Genomic DNA, 15,988 nt, shown 5'->3' on the forward strand with positions numbered 1-15,988 from the left:
ATTCTTGGTGAAACTCCTTTTTCATGTAGCTGAAGGCATTAACTGAAAATCTACCACTAGGCTTTATGGAACACAAAGAAAAGGAAAATCTGAAATATGGCAAGAACTTCTTTTTCGTATACTCTTAGTTAGAAAGTTAGTCAACAGCTATTGAGATGTGAGGTTTGCAGGCCAAAGGAATGCTTATACGAAATGCTTTCTTTATACACTAAGAGTGCCAACTCTACAATATCAAATATTCACTTTTCTGGAAGCTAAGGAAAATTTTAACCAAGTTGTCTATACAGAAAGGCCCGAAAATATGCCCCTGCCGAGGTTTGTAAATAATCTTAAATCTGACTGATCCGTGATAATTCAGATGCTCTGGACCTGTAAGATTTGATTGCCTTTCCTAGAATTCACAGGACATCAGAAATGGTCAACGAAACCGAAGCACAGACTGGAAACAAAACGTCACGGTCTTATCTTTTTGCCATGTTCAAAAGCATCATTTAGCTGCTTCAGCACACACACACAAATATCGAGCCCCTACTATGTGTTAGGTCTTCTGCTGGTGTTTCTATGTGCTTGTGTTCCCCTAAAGTAGCAACAAGCAAGTAAATACGCGGTCCTTTGGATTGAGAATTAATTTACATTAATATGAGAAACTTCTTGGGGCAGCTGGGGGTGCTCAGTCAGTTGAGTGTGCAACATGGGCTCAGGTCATGATCTTAAGGTTCCTGGGTTCGAGCCCCGTGTCGGGCTCTGTGCTGACAGTTTGCTCAGAGCCTGGAGCCTGCTTCAGATTCTGTGTTTCCTTCTCTCTCTGCCCCTCCCCCACTCATGCTCTCATTCTCTCAAAAATAAATAAATGTAAAAAAAAAATTTTTTTTAAATATGGGAAACTCCAGGTGTGCACAAATTTGTTTCTGAAACATGGCTGTGCCCATAATCCCACTCAGCAAATTTGCAAAATAGGTGTAGGTAAGAGGCCTAAAGATTTACAGAAAAACCATCAATATAAACGTAACTCACAGTTTTCAACTCTGTACTAACCTTTCTATAAAAGAATGACCCAATTTTAACTGACACCTTCACTTTTCCAACTTCTATAACAAAAAGCTGGCTTCCCCTGGCTGTGTGTATGGTCTGAGGGTACGACCAAACCATTTCTTCTAATTAGTTTGAAACACTTTTCTTACTCCAAATTAATCATTTTAACTATGCCATCAACATCTGTGTCAGAGCTTCAATCAAACCTCTTTCCTTAATGGTCTCCTCTCTGGCCATGGATTGTCAGCCTGTCCCTTAAAATGTCAGACCCACGCATAAGTCTGATGATGTGCATTTTCAAGGAGACAACTGACTAAGTTGCATTAGAGCATGCGGAGCTTTACATTTGGATGAGAAAACCACATGCAAGTCAAGTAAAACACACAGATGAAAAGAGCTGTCTCCTATGAAAGGGATTCCTATGGAGGGAGGCATTTGATGTCTTTCAGAGGAATCCCCATAAAAGCAATAGGAGAAATCCAGGTTTTAGGGAAAGCATAACTGAAGGCCAAAAAGCTAGACAGAAAGAGCCTTCCTTCAAAAATGTTAGACTATAAGACTTCCTGTTGCCAGACATTCCTCACTCAAGAAAATGTAAATCTATAGCATTTCTGCGACAGAGTAGATAAAACCGTGCGTTTTCACGAGACGATTTATTCATCCTCGGTCTTTCTGTTCCTCTCAAAAGGAAAATTATAGACAAGACTGTCAGGTAGAATTCACTGGACAAAGCATGCAAATTGCAGCCCATTCGTTCATGAGATCATTTAAAATAATAAAGGAAGTCCAGATGAATGAGGAGACCCCAGGCAATAGCTCACTTCCACCATAACTAACAAGTTGGCCTTGAAGGAGAATAGTACAGCCGTAATTTAACTTCAGGGTCTTTAACAAGACAAATATTGCTGCCATCACACTTGGCTAAGTGGTGTTTGCAGGATGGCTGAAATTCGACATTTGATAATTAACCATCTTAGTGCCCTTTGAGAAAAGACTTGTTGGAGTTGAAACTCCCGAAGAAAATTCTGCAGGTGCTGAGCCAGGACTTCAGAGACAGCAGCCACTGAGGGTGTCTGCGTTTTCCGGAGAAGTCCTTTAAGGAGAGATTGCAAAATAATCTATTGTATTCATTTCCTCTGTGATTAAATGTTGACGAATTTAAATTAGCCTTTTTTGGGGAGGAGAAAAAGGGAAACACATGCACGACAATCGTTGGCTAAAGTGACTTCCAGAGAAGCAACAATCACCATCTCAATTTCCATACCCTGTGGTTTAGGTGCCAAATACAGGCAGCATATACAAAAGAGAAATGTTACCTTTCTAACGGGTAGCCTGGTCGCACATAATAGCTAATTGATTTTGGACTGCATTTAAGACATTAGCCTCAACAAAGGGAATACCATTTATAGACACAATAGTCCTTATGAAACTAAAAATAGTAGCTATGATTGGGAACTTGCTCTCTACCAGCAGTTCCCAAAAGGAGTCTCAGAATTGCTGAACTGAAACAGAACCAAGGACAATTTCAGTTTGCCCTGTTTAGTTAAGGGAAATCTAAGTTTTTAGGAGAAAGTGTCTGTTATATTTTCTAGGAATCAAACAATTGCTATTGTGTGATAAAGCGCTACAGACCACAGTGTGTTGTGATAGTATTCAAAGCTATTTAGCACTCCATGGGGCCTAGCACAGTACCTGGTTCCCAGCATGCCTTCAAAAATAATGGATGGTAAAAATGAAAAGAAAACGCTTCCATTTACAAATATGAGGGCATTTGGTTTCTTTGCTCTAATGGAAGGAAGGAACAAAGAACAAATGAAAGAGAGCGAAGGAGAAAAGAAGGGAAAGAGGAAGGACAAAAGGAAGAGGCAGAGGAAAAGAGGACAGAAGAAAGAAAACGTGATTACTTCTGTCTGAGATCAGTACTGGCAATAACAGATTTGGATAGGAAGAGACCTGGGTTCACCTTCCAGCTTTTCCACCCATCATTGCGTGACCTTGGGCAAGTACGTTTAACTGCACACTCCCCATGCCCTTGTCTGTGAAGTGGGGGCATAGCTTATGTACGGTTGCAGTACTGTTCTGAGTAAGTGCATCATTGTAGTAAACAACAAAAACACTGGAGACAAAAGGACCTGTGTGCAGGCCCGTTCCGCTAGGTATTATAGTAAAGGAGGGAATGGGAAGGATGGTCTCACTTAAAGTCTAGGCTCCGACACTTACCAGCTGTGACCTAAGGATCCGAGGCGGGAGAAAAGTTAAATTTATACCCCTATAACTGATTCTTTGTTTTGTGAAAGAACCATTAAAAATAGAGGTGTTTTGAGGAACAATGAGTTAGTACCAGCCTTCTCTGCTGCTTTCAATTCACCAACATCCCTACCAAGAGGTAAGTGATATTCCAATGGGGGAGAAAAAAAAAAAATCAGCATCCGTTTTTGAAGGGAGGAAAGCTTTTTCTCTGACTTGATACAGTGTACAAAAGAAAAATTCTTTCATAAAAAAGAGGAAAATACTAGTCATCCACTTAAGAGGAACTATAAAATATTAGAGAGGTAAAAGAAACTTTCGTGTACTAAATTTATTTTACAAGTTCCTAAACTCACTCACTGAGACTACAACACTGAAGATTTTAAATTGCATTGTTCTTCTTTGTCAATGAACGTGGTTTATTTAAGCTTAGCAACATTTATCAGTATTCCTGTGACTAGACTTCAGCAGGAAACACATGGTTTCTGTAGAAAATTGACTACATTTTAGGAGAAAAAGAAGCCTCAAAACACATCTTTTATGTTCATTTCCAAAAGACAGTTCGGTCAGACCAAAATCATAACCTCTATCGGACTCACTGCATATTCGTAAGTTGTGTTTAAGTGTTACTTGACCAGATAAAAAAAATATGGATGCAAGCATACGAATGAATCTAGTTACATCTACAGATGCAAACTTTTCACCATTTCAGAAATTGTTCTCCTGAATAGCAACTACATGAGAAACCAGTTGCACTAAAATTCTTCCCTAACAGCCCAGCTTTTAAAATAGCGTAAACATGTAATACATAACATTCATCTGATTAAAATCTCAAGTCTCCACTTTAACACAAGCCAGTAAATCAACTTTTCCACAAGTCAATTAGCCCAACAAAACTTTTTACTGAGTTTCCAACACTTTCTTCACCTTACAAACTCAGGCTTCTTATATTAGAAATTTACAGTGAGAAGGAGCTTGTGGGGGATCTCCAACTGTTCCTCAAATGCATAAACTATTTGTACAGTGTGTAAAAAGTGCCTGATTGAGTCACAATTTGCAATTTTTTTTTGTTTGTTTATTTTTAGGAGAGAGAGAGCAAGTGAGCTGGGAAGAGGCAGAGAGAGAGAGACCCAAGCACTCTCCACGCCCAGCATGGACAGAGCCCTATGTGAGCCTCAATCCCACAACCCTTGGATCATGACCTGAGCCGAAATCAAGAGTCAAACACTTAACCGTCTGAGCAACCCAGGTGCCCCTACAATTTATAAATTTTAACATACACTTACCTACGCAGTTGGCCAAAATAAGAGTAGAATGTAAGGTTCAAGGTTATCATATTTTTGACAACTATGGAAATAAATTCCTCACACATTTGGTAATATCTCAGGCATATAGCTCATCAATCCATTGTGTTTTTGTGATATAAATCTTAAGTTAGCTATTTATCGCACAGTGATCTTTAAAGATATACTTTCAAAAATACTTTTTTTCAACGATTTCTAATTTTCAATACTTTATACGAATAGGAATGAAACTGAAGCACAGACTAACAACAATGGATAAGGCACAAGTAAGTGAATTTTTCTTTGCACATTCCAAATCCAAAAATAAATCTAAAAATATACTAACACCAATAAAAGATTCACCATTTTCTATCCATTGGAAATTGCTTACAAAGTTGATTTTACAATGGTCAGCTTCTCACTATACCTGTGAGTGGTAGAGAGAACTAGGTCTCAAATCCCCTAAGTCATGGGGATAAGCCACTAAGTCAGCTGGCAAAGAAGCCAAGCATCTATTTTCTGTTCACATTTGAAGCCTCCATTCTTGAAAATGACTCAGAATTCAGCACAGTCTCTTCTCATTTTATTACTGTGAAAATGTATCTCTCTATCACACCAGAAATTATTGTTACTTTAAAGTTCTTAAGAATCACCAGCTACCCTAACTGTAATCCCAAGAATTCTATCTAACCAAACACATGATATTTTATGAAGGTTAAACAAGACGGTTGAAGTTACAGAGAAATGAGGTGGGGGGACAGAAATATCTCTTTGGTTTTAATCCAATTAAATGAAATTCAGTTAGCTGTTTTTGTCATGGTCCCTACCATGAAGAGCTGAGTTCTACTTTAGTTTACTTCCTTGTTTGAGGGTAGTAATTATTTTAGATGGTGGGAGTTGAAAAAACACTAATTGTATATACATTAAATAGGTAGAGACTTATACAGAATTATAAACTACTTAAGATGGATGTATTCTGCTACTTACTGAAGGGTAGTAACAGGAGGGGGAGGCAAGTAGAGCTTTCATCGTCCAGGGCCATAACAAAACTAGGGTCATGTTTGCAACATTCTAGTCTCTGACGGATTCCTGAAGAACTGAGCAAGCTCAGGCAAGTCACTTCACCTCCTTGAACTTGGCCAACCTGGGCATTTATTGCATGGCTTACTAAATATAAAAGAGGAGGGACTTAAAGGGATAATAGAATAGAAACAGAAAACTTCAAAATGTTTTACTTGGGATGGTAGGGTGGTATGGAAAAGAGTATGTATTTTAGAATCAATACAGACCTTCATTTAAACACTCCAATGAGTGAAAATGGGCAACATAACAATTTCATGGAATCTCTTTCTTTGAAAAAATGTTAATAATAGCTACTTTAAAGAGCTGTTGAAAAGCAAATGAGAGAACATAGGAAACATTTTCATTCTCTGGTATTTCTTTTATGAAATTACTAGTTCTAAACTTAATGACTTATATCAAAAGTGAAATATTTCACTGCTTATTTATTTACTTTAAACATGCCTGTGTACAAAAGCACTATCATTCTGTCTATTTATTTTCCCCTAATGAGCCAAAGGATTATTGCTAGTGGTGACCTCTTCTATTCACTGCAAGAGTAGCAGGGCACTTATGACAATGATATCTCACAGGTGGCAAAATAATAAAACATAGAAGAATATGATCAAATAAAAACAAGAATATGATTTAAAAACATCAAATAAGGATAGCTTTTCATCTACTCAAAAATGATTCATCTTATTCTATTTTGTTGAAAAGACATCGATAATACAAGATGATCAAAAACACAAAATGTACTTCATTTGCTATTATTTCTGTTATGCCACTTAAAACACTGATACAATTATGTCATTAAGGAAAACAAAAACAAAAACAAAAACAAAAAAACAAAGCACATAAAGGAAATGGAGATAGTTGACATGTCCTAAAAAGTAGAGTTGGTTTTAGGAGATTTTGTGATAAGATCAGCTTTGTCTCGATATGATAGATTCAGGCAAAAGGTATGCCTTTCTTCCCAAAACATTGACTTTTGAACAGAAGAAAAAAATTGGCATTTTGCCAAATCTCACTAGTACAAACTTAGGAGTTAATGTCAGAAAGAATGAATACAAAGAAGAGTCAGATTTTGAGACACATTCAACTTTCAATTTCCTTGGCCAAGAGAGAAGGTATTTCTTCCATTCTCAAAATTGCCTTTTTTTTTTTTTTCTTCTTTTTGTTATTTTTTTTTTTAAGATTTTTTTTCAACGTTTTTATTTATTTTTGGGACAGAGAGAGACAGAGCATGAATTGGGGAGGGGCAGAGAGAGAGGGAGGCACAGAATCGGAAACAGGCTCCAGGCTCCGAGCCATCAGCCCAGAGCCTGACGCGGGGCTCGAACTCACGGACCGCGAGATCGTGACCTGGCTGAAGTCGGACGCTTAACCGACTGCGCCACCCAGGCGCCCCTCAAAATTGCCTTTTAAATCAAGAGAGAATTGGAATACATGATGTTGAAAAATCTCATTCTGTCATAAGACAGCACTCCAGTGGTGAGGCACAGCAGTCAAAAAAAGGGGGGGGGCATATTTTGGAAAAATTAGTAAGGGGAAGGCAGCCTTCATGGGCTTGAGGCTTATGCATGAAGCTCCTTACTTATAAAAGGTGCCCCCTTTGGTTGCACTGTCTGCTTCTGCCATCTAGAAATTCTCAGCAATTTCTTTTTTTATTAAGTTTCTTTATTTATTTTGAGAGAGACAGCGCGAGTAGGTGAGGGGCAGAGAGAGAGAAAGAGAGAGAATCCAGAGCAGTCCCCGTGCTGTCAGCACAGAGCCCGGTGCAGGGCTCAAGCTCACAAAACTGTGAAATCGTGACCTGAGCTGAAATGAAGAGTCAGACGCTCAACCGACTGAGCCACTCAGGTGCCCCTAGAAATTCTTAGCAATTTCTGGACAAGAGGTCTCACATCATCATTTTGCACTGCACCCTTGAAATTATGTAACCAGTCCTGGGGGAAGACAGATAAACTCTGTGAAATCTGTTCCTACATGCGGTTGACGTTCCTCTAAGGATGAGGCCCATCACGCGGAGAAACACTGCTTTGACAGAAGAAATCTGTCAGTAAAGACGGGTCCTCAGCAAAGATGCAAGATAATGTCTATGTCCAGCCCTGTCTCATCTCTCTGCACCATCTCGTGCCTCGGTGATCATCTTCTTAGGTGCTCTTATTTTCCTCTTCCCAGCAAGCCACAAAATGTGTGTCTCACTCTCCCTCCCACTCAGCATAATGTGAAATCAGAGCTCTGTACTATTCTGTGATTCTAAGTCAACAGTTCATACTTTCTCAAGGCATTTCTGCTTTAGGTCTTCCTCTAATTTATTCATTTCTCCCCCTCACTGTAAAAGGAATTTTTGGCATCTATGATTTGTCAGGAACATATTATTTTAGATAGAGGCTTTTTCTAGAATTCTTGGAACTGTAGCTGGGAGGCAATTGTTTATTTAATACCATTGCTGCCCCCCCCCCCCCCAACCACCACAGTAGAAAGATGTGCCTTTCCTGACATTATCCTGTTCTTTTTAAAAAAAGTGCTAAGGTTCACTTGAGGCCTATCTATTGCGTGGTGAGGCTAAGAGTTAAATAACAGCCATGAAGCTCCCCTCTCCCATTGCTTAATAATCATGATTAACGGCTCTGCAACATAGCGTTCTCCAGCCATTTTTGGACAACCAAAGATCAGAAATGCAGATCAGAAATTCTGCATCTGTGACGACCTGCAGCCACTTCCAGGCACTCCCATCACACAGGAAACACTGACAGAGACAACAAGTGATCTCTTGTTAGGCATACTCCAAAGCCCTTGCCCCCAAGATTTTTCCATTTGCAGATGCCATTTGTCTTAGTCTTTCTTCAGCCAGACAAGGATAATGACGTGAATTTAGTGTTGGTGAAAAGGGAATTCAGGTCTAGAGGTTGAGGAACGAGGCCCCCCCTACTTATCTCTGGAAGAATTATGGCAGGGGCTACGAAAGCAGGCTCCCCCAACTAACTCATGCTGTTCCACACTCCTGCCCAGGAGGGATCATAGGCAGGGAGAGAACAACCAGAGTGAAAGGATGGAGGAGGCTTCCAACCTCCAATGGCTGACCTCTCGGTGGGGCGTGCCAACAAAGGTGCCAATTAGCAGTAAGTGTGGCAGAGACAAGCAGGGGAGGCAAGCATTCGAAATTGAGCAGGGAAAACACTCTCCGAGAGTCATATCTAGATTGATAATGTTAGGCTGCTGATCCTCAAAGAGGTGACAAAGTCGGCTGGGAACTACACTGGAAGTGTAGACTAATGGCTGATACAGTGGTTATTTAATGACTATATACTTAAAGTGCATTAAGTATGCAAAAACAAAAATCTAAGCCATCTATGTAATAAGGGAAGGAGGAGGAATACCAGGCAAGCAGGCTGGCTGTATCTTGTAATAGTATAGTCTACATAAAGAAACCAACAAGTTTTTTATTTTATTTTATTTTATTTTATTTTATTTTATTTTATTTTATTTTTTTTTTTTATTTTATTTTTTTTTTTTTTAATTTTTTTTTTTTTCAACGTTTATTTTTATTTTTGGGACAGAGAGAGACAGAGCATGAACGGGGGAGGGGCAGAGAGAGAGGGAGACACAGAATCGGAAACAGGCTCCAGGCTCTGAGCCGTCAGCCCAGAGCCCGACGCGGGGCTCGAACTCCCGGACCGCGAGATCGTGACCTGGCTGAAGTCGGACGCTTAGCCGACTGCGCCACCCAGGCGCCCCGAGATTTTTATTTTTTTTATTTTTATTTTTTTAATTTTTTAACGTTTATGTATTTTCGAGAGACAGAGAGAGACAGAGCACGAACGGGCGAGGGGCAGAGAGAGAGGGAGACACAGAATCGGAAACAGGCTCCAGGCTCCGAGCCGTCAGCCCAGAGCCCGACGCGGGGCTCGAACTCGCGGACCGCGAGATCGTGACCTGGCTGAAGTCGGACGCTTAGCCAACTGCGCCACCCAGGCGCCCCGAGATTTTTATTTTTTTTATTTTTATTTTTTTAATTTTTTAACGTTTATGTATTTTCGAGAGACAGAGAGAGACAGAGCACGAACGGGCGAGGGGCAGAGAGAGAGGGAGACACAGAATCGGAAACAGGCTCCAGGCTCCGAGCCGTCAGCCCAGAGCCCGACGCGGGGCTCGAACTCACGGACCGCGAGATCGTGACCTGGCTGAAGTCGGACGCTTAACCGACTGCGCCACCCAGGCGCCCCAATTTTTATTTTTATTTTATATAGAGAGAGAAAGAGAGCGAGAACACAAGTGGAGGAGGGACACAGGGAGAAGAGGGAGAGAGAGACTCTCAAGCAGGCTCCAAATCCAGTACAGAGCCCAACATGGGGCTCAATCTCATGAACCGTGAGATTATGCCCTGAGCCAAAATCAAGAGTTGAACACTCAAGAAACCAGCGACTTTTTTTTTTTTTTAATGTTTATTTTTGAGAGGCGGGGGGGAGAGACAGAGAGAGACAGTGTGAGTGAAGGAGGGACAGAGAGAGAGGGAGACACAGAATCGGAAGCAGGCTCCGGAAGCTGACACACGTCAGCTCTGAGCTGTCAGCACAGAGCCCGACACAGGACTCGAACTCACACACCGTGAGACCATGACCCGAGAGGAAGTCGGAGCTTAACCAACTGAGCCACGCAGGTGCCCCAAGAAACCAGCACCTTTTAAATATTAGTGTACGTCAGAATTAGCTGGAGAGCTTTGAAAACACAGGTTTCTAGGCCTCACTGACGGTTTCTGATTCCCTAGGTATGAGAAAGAGTCTGAGAATTTGCTTCTCTCACACGTTCCCAAATAATGCTGAAGCGACCAGTCTGGGGACTTCACCTTAAGAACCACTACTCTAAACCTTTCTAGAAGAGACTCTTCTCTAGTTTACCGAGGCTGCAGTGTTCGACTGCCAATTACTCTTTTTTTGTGCCTCACGTGGTGCCAGTCTGTAAAATATGAAAAATTTTGTTTGCTTTTCTAAAATTCACAGATGAAGCATAAAACACATTCTAAGACTCATTTATGATATTTAAGATGCTGGGTTGAGATTCTGTATTTTAGCTGGCATATAAAAATGAATGGAAACCAAAGATAAAATAGAGGTAAAGCTTGTTCAAAAAGCTTCCAGAGGGCCAATCACTAGGCAGATACAAGGTGGAAGGACCTTAGGTTTTGACCTATAGGTTTTGTTCCCAGCCCTAGGGAAGTTAAGTGGCCCTAGGGCTTGAGCCTATTACCGAATACTGGGGGGGCCTCGCTTTTCTCATCTCAAAAATGGGGAGGCCAAAACACAAGACCTAAGTTCCTTCCCCATGTACCATTCTAAAGTAGGTCATCGGGCAGACCGTGGAGCTATCTGTCTTTCAAATAGCTAGTTCTTTCCTAAAGGGACTGATCAGGTACTATTTTGTATCATAAATGTAATTTAGAAAAGATCCACCTTGCAAAATATGCCCCTTAACTATGATCCTGGAAACACAAAGCACTGTTAGAGACACACGGTATTGTGAGGTTGCTTTGTGTTTGTGTCTTAGATTTACAAGGTGGTTTTACCATTACATCAGCACTTGGTTCTATGCAGCTGCATACAGCATCAGAACACACACACAAATCTGAAACATAATGTTCTCTAGCATATTCCTAAGGACTATAGATCACTTGGGCCACACAAGTGACCATTTCCCTAACAGCAAAAATAGTTTTGATCAGCTGGGAGACTGTTTCCACCTATTTTTTATCCGCTATTCCTAGGATAATATGCTAGACGGCTGTTAATACTGTGATAGCAACGTCTTCATTAATATATAAACACCTCTGTAAAGTCTAGCAACTTTACAATTTTAAGAATGTAACAATAAAATTATGGCAGTTTTCAAAAACACAATTTCAGGTCTTCTAAAACTCTATGCTTTAAAACAGCAAATAGTGTTAGAAGGCTAGGAAAAGGAAGAAGGTACACAGGATCTTAGCTTAATTTTTTTCTAATTATTCAACTATAGATTTGGCCAAAAAGATCAAGATTGTGCTGCCTTTTCCTCTGCTAAGAGTGAACACACACAGAGGCCAAGTAGATACTTCCAGGCCTGGGTTGCAGTATCTTTGCTAGTATTTATCAGCCAGTTCACCTTCTGCAATTTGCTAAACTTTCTGAGCTTCAGTTTTCCCAGCATACAGTGACTTATAACTTCCTTATAGGACTAAATGGGAAGATGCATATAAAGTTACTCCCGTGATGCCCAACAGTTGGGCAGTTGTTGTTTAGTAAGTTATAGGAGTGGTTATACTTCTTAGAAGGGCTCAGCTCTTCCTAGAAGGCAGTCCTCCGGTCTGGGACTAAAGTCCTTGCCATCCAGGCCTGGTTGCACTTCAGGCTGTGAACATGACCTCACAGGCTGGCTGTGTGTTTCTTCCCATAAAACTGCATAAGCAAAATCAGCATTGACGTGTGTCAGCAGACCTTGATTGCCCACTTCATTTGGATTTTTGTATTTGAGTTTGACGTGAAGGTTGACTTTTGAAAAGGGTGGTGCCTTGCTAACAAACACAAGTGCTATATTATATTTTGGATCCGAAAGCATCCTTCAGCAAAACAGGCTGTACATGCACACAAAAGTATATCGACTCTTAAGCCTGAGAAAATTAACAGAAAGCCTGTTTCAAACTGTGCTTACTGCACCAAACATGAAGAAAATGTCAAAATATTTTTTCTTCCTTGTTTGAGCACTATTTTTAGATGGTTTTTGAATAGAGAACACATATTTGTTAAAGACGCCGAATTCATTCCAGATGAAGGCTTCGCTATGAAGTTACGGGATGCAAAAGATCTGGTTTTCCTTTGTTAAGAAAAACCAGAAAGGCTGATCAGCTGAAAAATCAAGGTTAGCCAAGCCCAGGCCTAAGAACCTCCATGAATATTTTATAATAATTTTAATACATTTAGAACAGAGCTCCCTTCAAAAATAAAACAGAATAAAAAACAAAATCAAAAGGGCAGGCAAGAGGAGGCAAGGAGGAAGGGAGGGAGGAGTTGAAAGGAATGAGGGGAGGAAGAGAGGGAGAGGGAGAGAGAGGGGGTGAGGAAGAGAGGGGAGAAGGAAGGGAGGAAGGAGCAGAGAGGAGGACGGAGGGAGAAAGGGAGAGGGGGATGGGGAGGAGGGAGAGGGAGAAGTCTTCACAAATTTCACGAATGTACTTTTTGGTCTCTTTTGACTCTATTTAAAGCCTTCCCCCAGGAAAATGCACCTCCCTGTGGAGCTCTGAGTTGGGTAGCTGCATGGCTCTGCCTTTGGAATGCTCACACTTCAGACGTGACAGACGTTGTACAATGAATGGGCAGTCCCAGAGTTACGAGTTTCTCCCACATACCAAATACATTAAGTAGCAGTGGAGTGCTTGGAAGAAGTTTGGCACGGGGCCACTCTGTAACAGGAACTTGCTTGGCAAAGAGCGGCTTTAAGCACATTTGCTGTGTGCATATTTCTAGCAATTTCTCTCCCTTCTAGCCCCTAAAAACTGACATGGGTGGGCCAGTTTTTTTGAGGATGTCCACCGCTGAACAAAATGCAAAAGCCAGACCTTCTAGAATTTGCTACACGGGCTCCCTCCACAATACCTGCTAACTGATTCTCCCCCTGCTTGGGCCAACATGCATTATATGGGTACATACCACATGCGATTCTCCTGTGTGGTGAGCCGAGCCTTAAAACGTCATATTAGTAAGCATTATCATTGGAGATTAAATCAAAATATGATTACCAAAAGGAGGTAACCCTATTCTGCTCTATCACAAAAACTGGCAAAATCAGATAGATGAGGCTTTTGTGGGAAGAATGCAAGCATCTACAACCCTGATCAAGTAGTCTAATTGTAGCAGTTAACCATTAAAAAAAATGTCAAACATAACTGAGAAGCAGACTTATTTTCCACTTTATTAACAGCAAGAAAAGGCAGACCTATAGTCAGGAGGATAATGCTTGCTATTAAAACGTAACTGATGAATGTTACAAAAAGAAAGAGTATTTGTCATGAAACAATGCTTCCATTGTAAAACAATTCCAACCTATGCATGAAAGATTCCAAACGCTAGTACAGCATTCAATTTGATACTGGAGTTTTATCATATTATTTCATGCGAAGAAGAATTATATACTCAATCTGTCTGACAGCCTTGCATATAAAGAACAGTTTCTGCATGACAAACGCGGTGAGCTTATTAAGTTACCAATATACTGCCAAGCCATATTGTCTCAGCGACAGCAGACCCAAAATATTTTCAAATGATTGTTTAAAAGGGCAATGCGGGAAAAGCTCGAACAACCACATGTTCCGACTTTAATAAGAGTCACAATTGCAGGAACATTTACCTTATATCTAATTAGAACAAATCATCCCTAAGCCTCATTTAGCTCATATTTAGTCTGCCACAGACTTTTATTTTTTGAGATAGCTGGAAATATTAGTTTTTGATTTATCATCCACTGCCTCACAGCTGCCAAAAAAAAAAACAAAAACAAAAACAAAAACAAAAAAAAACAGAACCAATAACAAAAACAAAAGCAAAACACTATTAAAGTGGATATAAAAAACAGTCCACTCTTTCTTTCTTAAAAATATAGAGGGGCGCCTGGGTGGCGCAGTCGGTTAAGCGTCCGACTTCAGCCAGGTCACGATCTCGCTGTCCGTGAGTTCGAGCCCCGCGTCGGGCTCTGGGCTGATGGCTCAGAGCCTGGAGCCTGTTTCTGATTCTGTGTCTCCCTCTCTCTCTGCCCCTCCCCCGTTCATGCTCTGTCTCTCTCTGTCCCAAAAATAAATAAACGTTGAAAAAAAAAATTAAAAAAAAAATAAATAAAAAAAATAAATAAAAAAAAATAGAGAGAGACATGAGAGTCGTCACAAACTTTCTCATATGACGGATAAAAAAAAAACTGTTAAATAATGCAAAAGATGACTTTAAGAAAATATTTAATCAAAATTAGGAACAGAAAGCAATCCAAGCAGACCAGCCTCCTAATTTTCTCATGTGAGCTTGAAGACATCATTACTTTCAATCTCAGAATGAATGAAAGCCACTGAATTATATTTGCATTGCAAACAGGTATTGTGAAAAGCCTGGATAATAATTATCCTAGCAAAAACAAAAGGAGGGGACAACAGGGACTCTACTATTAGTATTAGTAATGAGGACACTGTGAAGGAACACTTACTAGGTGTCCTGTCCTATGTATTTGTATGCTATGCCCTGACTATGGACTTAGGCATTTTCAATATAATTGTTCTTATTTTCATTCTCACAATAACTCTCTAATATAGTCCCATTACACAAATAAGAATAATGCACAGAAGTGCACAATTTGCTCAAGGTCATGGGACTTGTAGATACAGATCCAGGTCTCTCTGATTACAGAAGCACTGAGCTCTTCGCTGCTCTTTTGCCGTATTTCCCAGCTCCACTGGATAAAGGGAAGTTTTCCTCATGTAAAGGAAAACTAAATAGGGTTGTCAGACTACCCTATGAAGAGCTGTCAGTTATATCAAAGATCATAGCCTAATCACACTAAAATAACAAAGACTACTTTGCTTCTCTGTTCTTATTCAACAGCTATGTGAGGGACACTGGACTTAGTCACGAGAATCACTCTTTGTTGAAGATTTTAAGATTCACCCACCCCATTTGCCAGGGAAATTGCAAACAGAGGACAGGGACTATCGGTCAACTGCTTTAAGTGTAGCTTCATTACAAATTTAAGAGTTAAATTTTCCAGTAGATTGAAAGTAGTTTTGTTCTGTTTTGATTGCCCTCCTTGTGTTGAGAAAGAATGAGTGCATGTAACAGAACTGTTTTTTAATGAATCTTTTCTATGTCGCCCTCTGACTTCTTTAAGTCACTTACCCCCAATGAATATTACATGTGCTGACACTGTGTTCTATTGTCACTGCTTCTTAATTGGGTAGAAAACCTTAAATGAGTCCTAGATGTCAATGGCCACTGACTATCTCACCTTCGGGCGAAAGAATAAAGGAAATGATCTACCAGGTAGTGTCATTCCATGAAAGGGACAGACAACCGATTTAAAGATACACTGTCTTACAGTTTTAGAGTTTGCCAAGACTGTTGCCTTCATTTCTCTCAGATATAAAAGTAGTATATGCAAATATTACTGTACATATAGATTAAAAAATTTTTAATGTGTTTATTTATATTTGAGAGAGACAGAGTGTGAGTGAGGGAGGGGCAGAGAGAAAGAGAGGGAGACACAGAATCTGGAGCAGGTTCCAGGCTCTGAGCTGGCAGCAAAGAGCTGATGCGGGGCTCGAACTCACAGAGTTGTGAGATCATGACCTGAGCCGAAGT

General features: G+C 40.3%; 1 protein-coding gene across 3 annotated transcripts in view; it reads right to left on the reverse strand.

The window, feature by feature from the left end:
• The window catches only part of RBMS3 (RNA binding motif single stranded interacting protein 3), a 692,670-nt gene that overhangs the window by 625,165 nt on the left and 51,517 nt on the right, over positions 1–15,988 (reverse strand). The gene's annotated exons all lie outside the window — the stretch shown is intronic.

The sequence above is a fragment of the Lynx canadensis genome, chromosome C2, assembly GCF_007474595.2.
Source record: "Lynx canadensis isolate LIC74 chromosome C2, mLynCan4.pri.v2, whole genome shotgun sequence".
NCBI lineage: Eukaryota > Metazoa > Chordata > Mammalia > Carnivora > Felidae > Lynx > Lynx canadensis.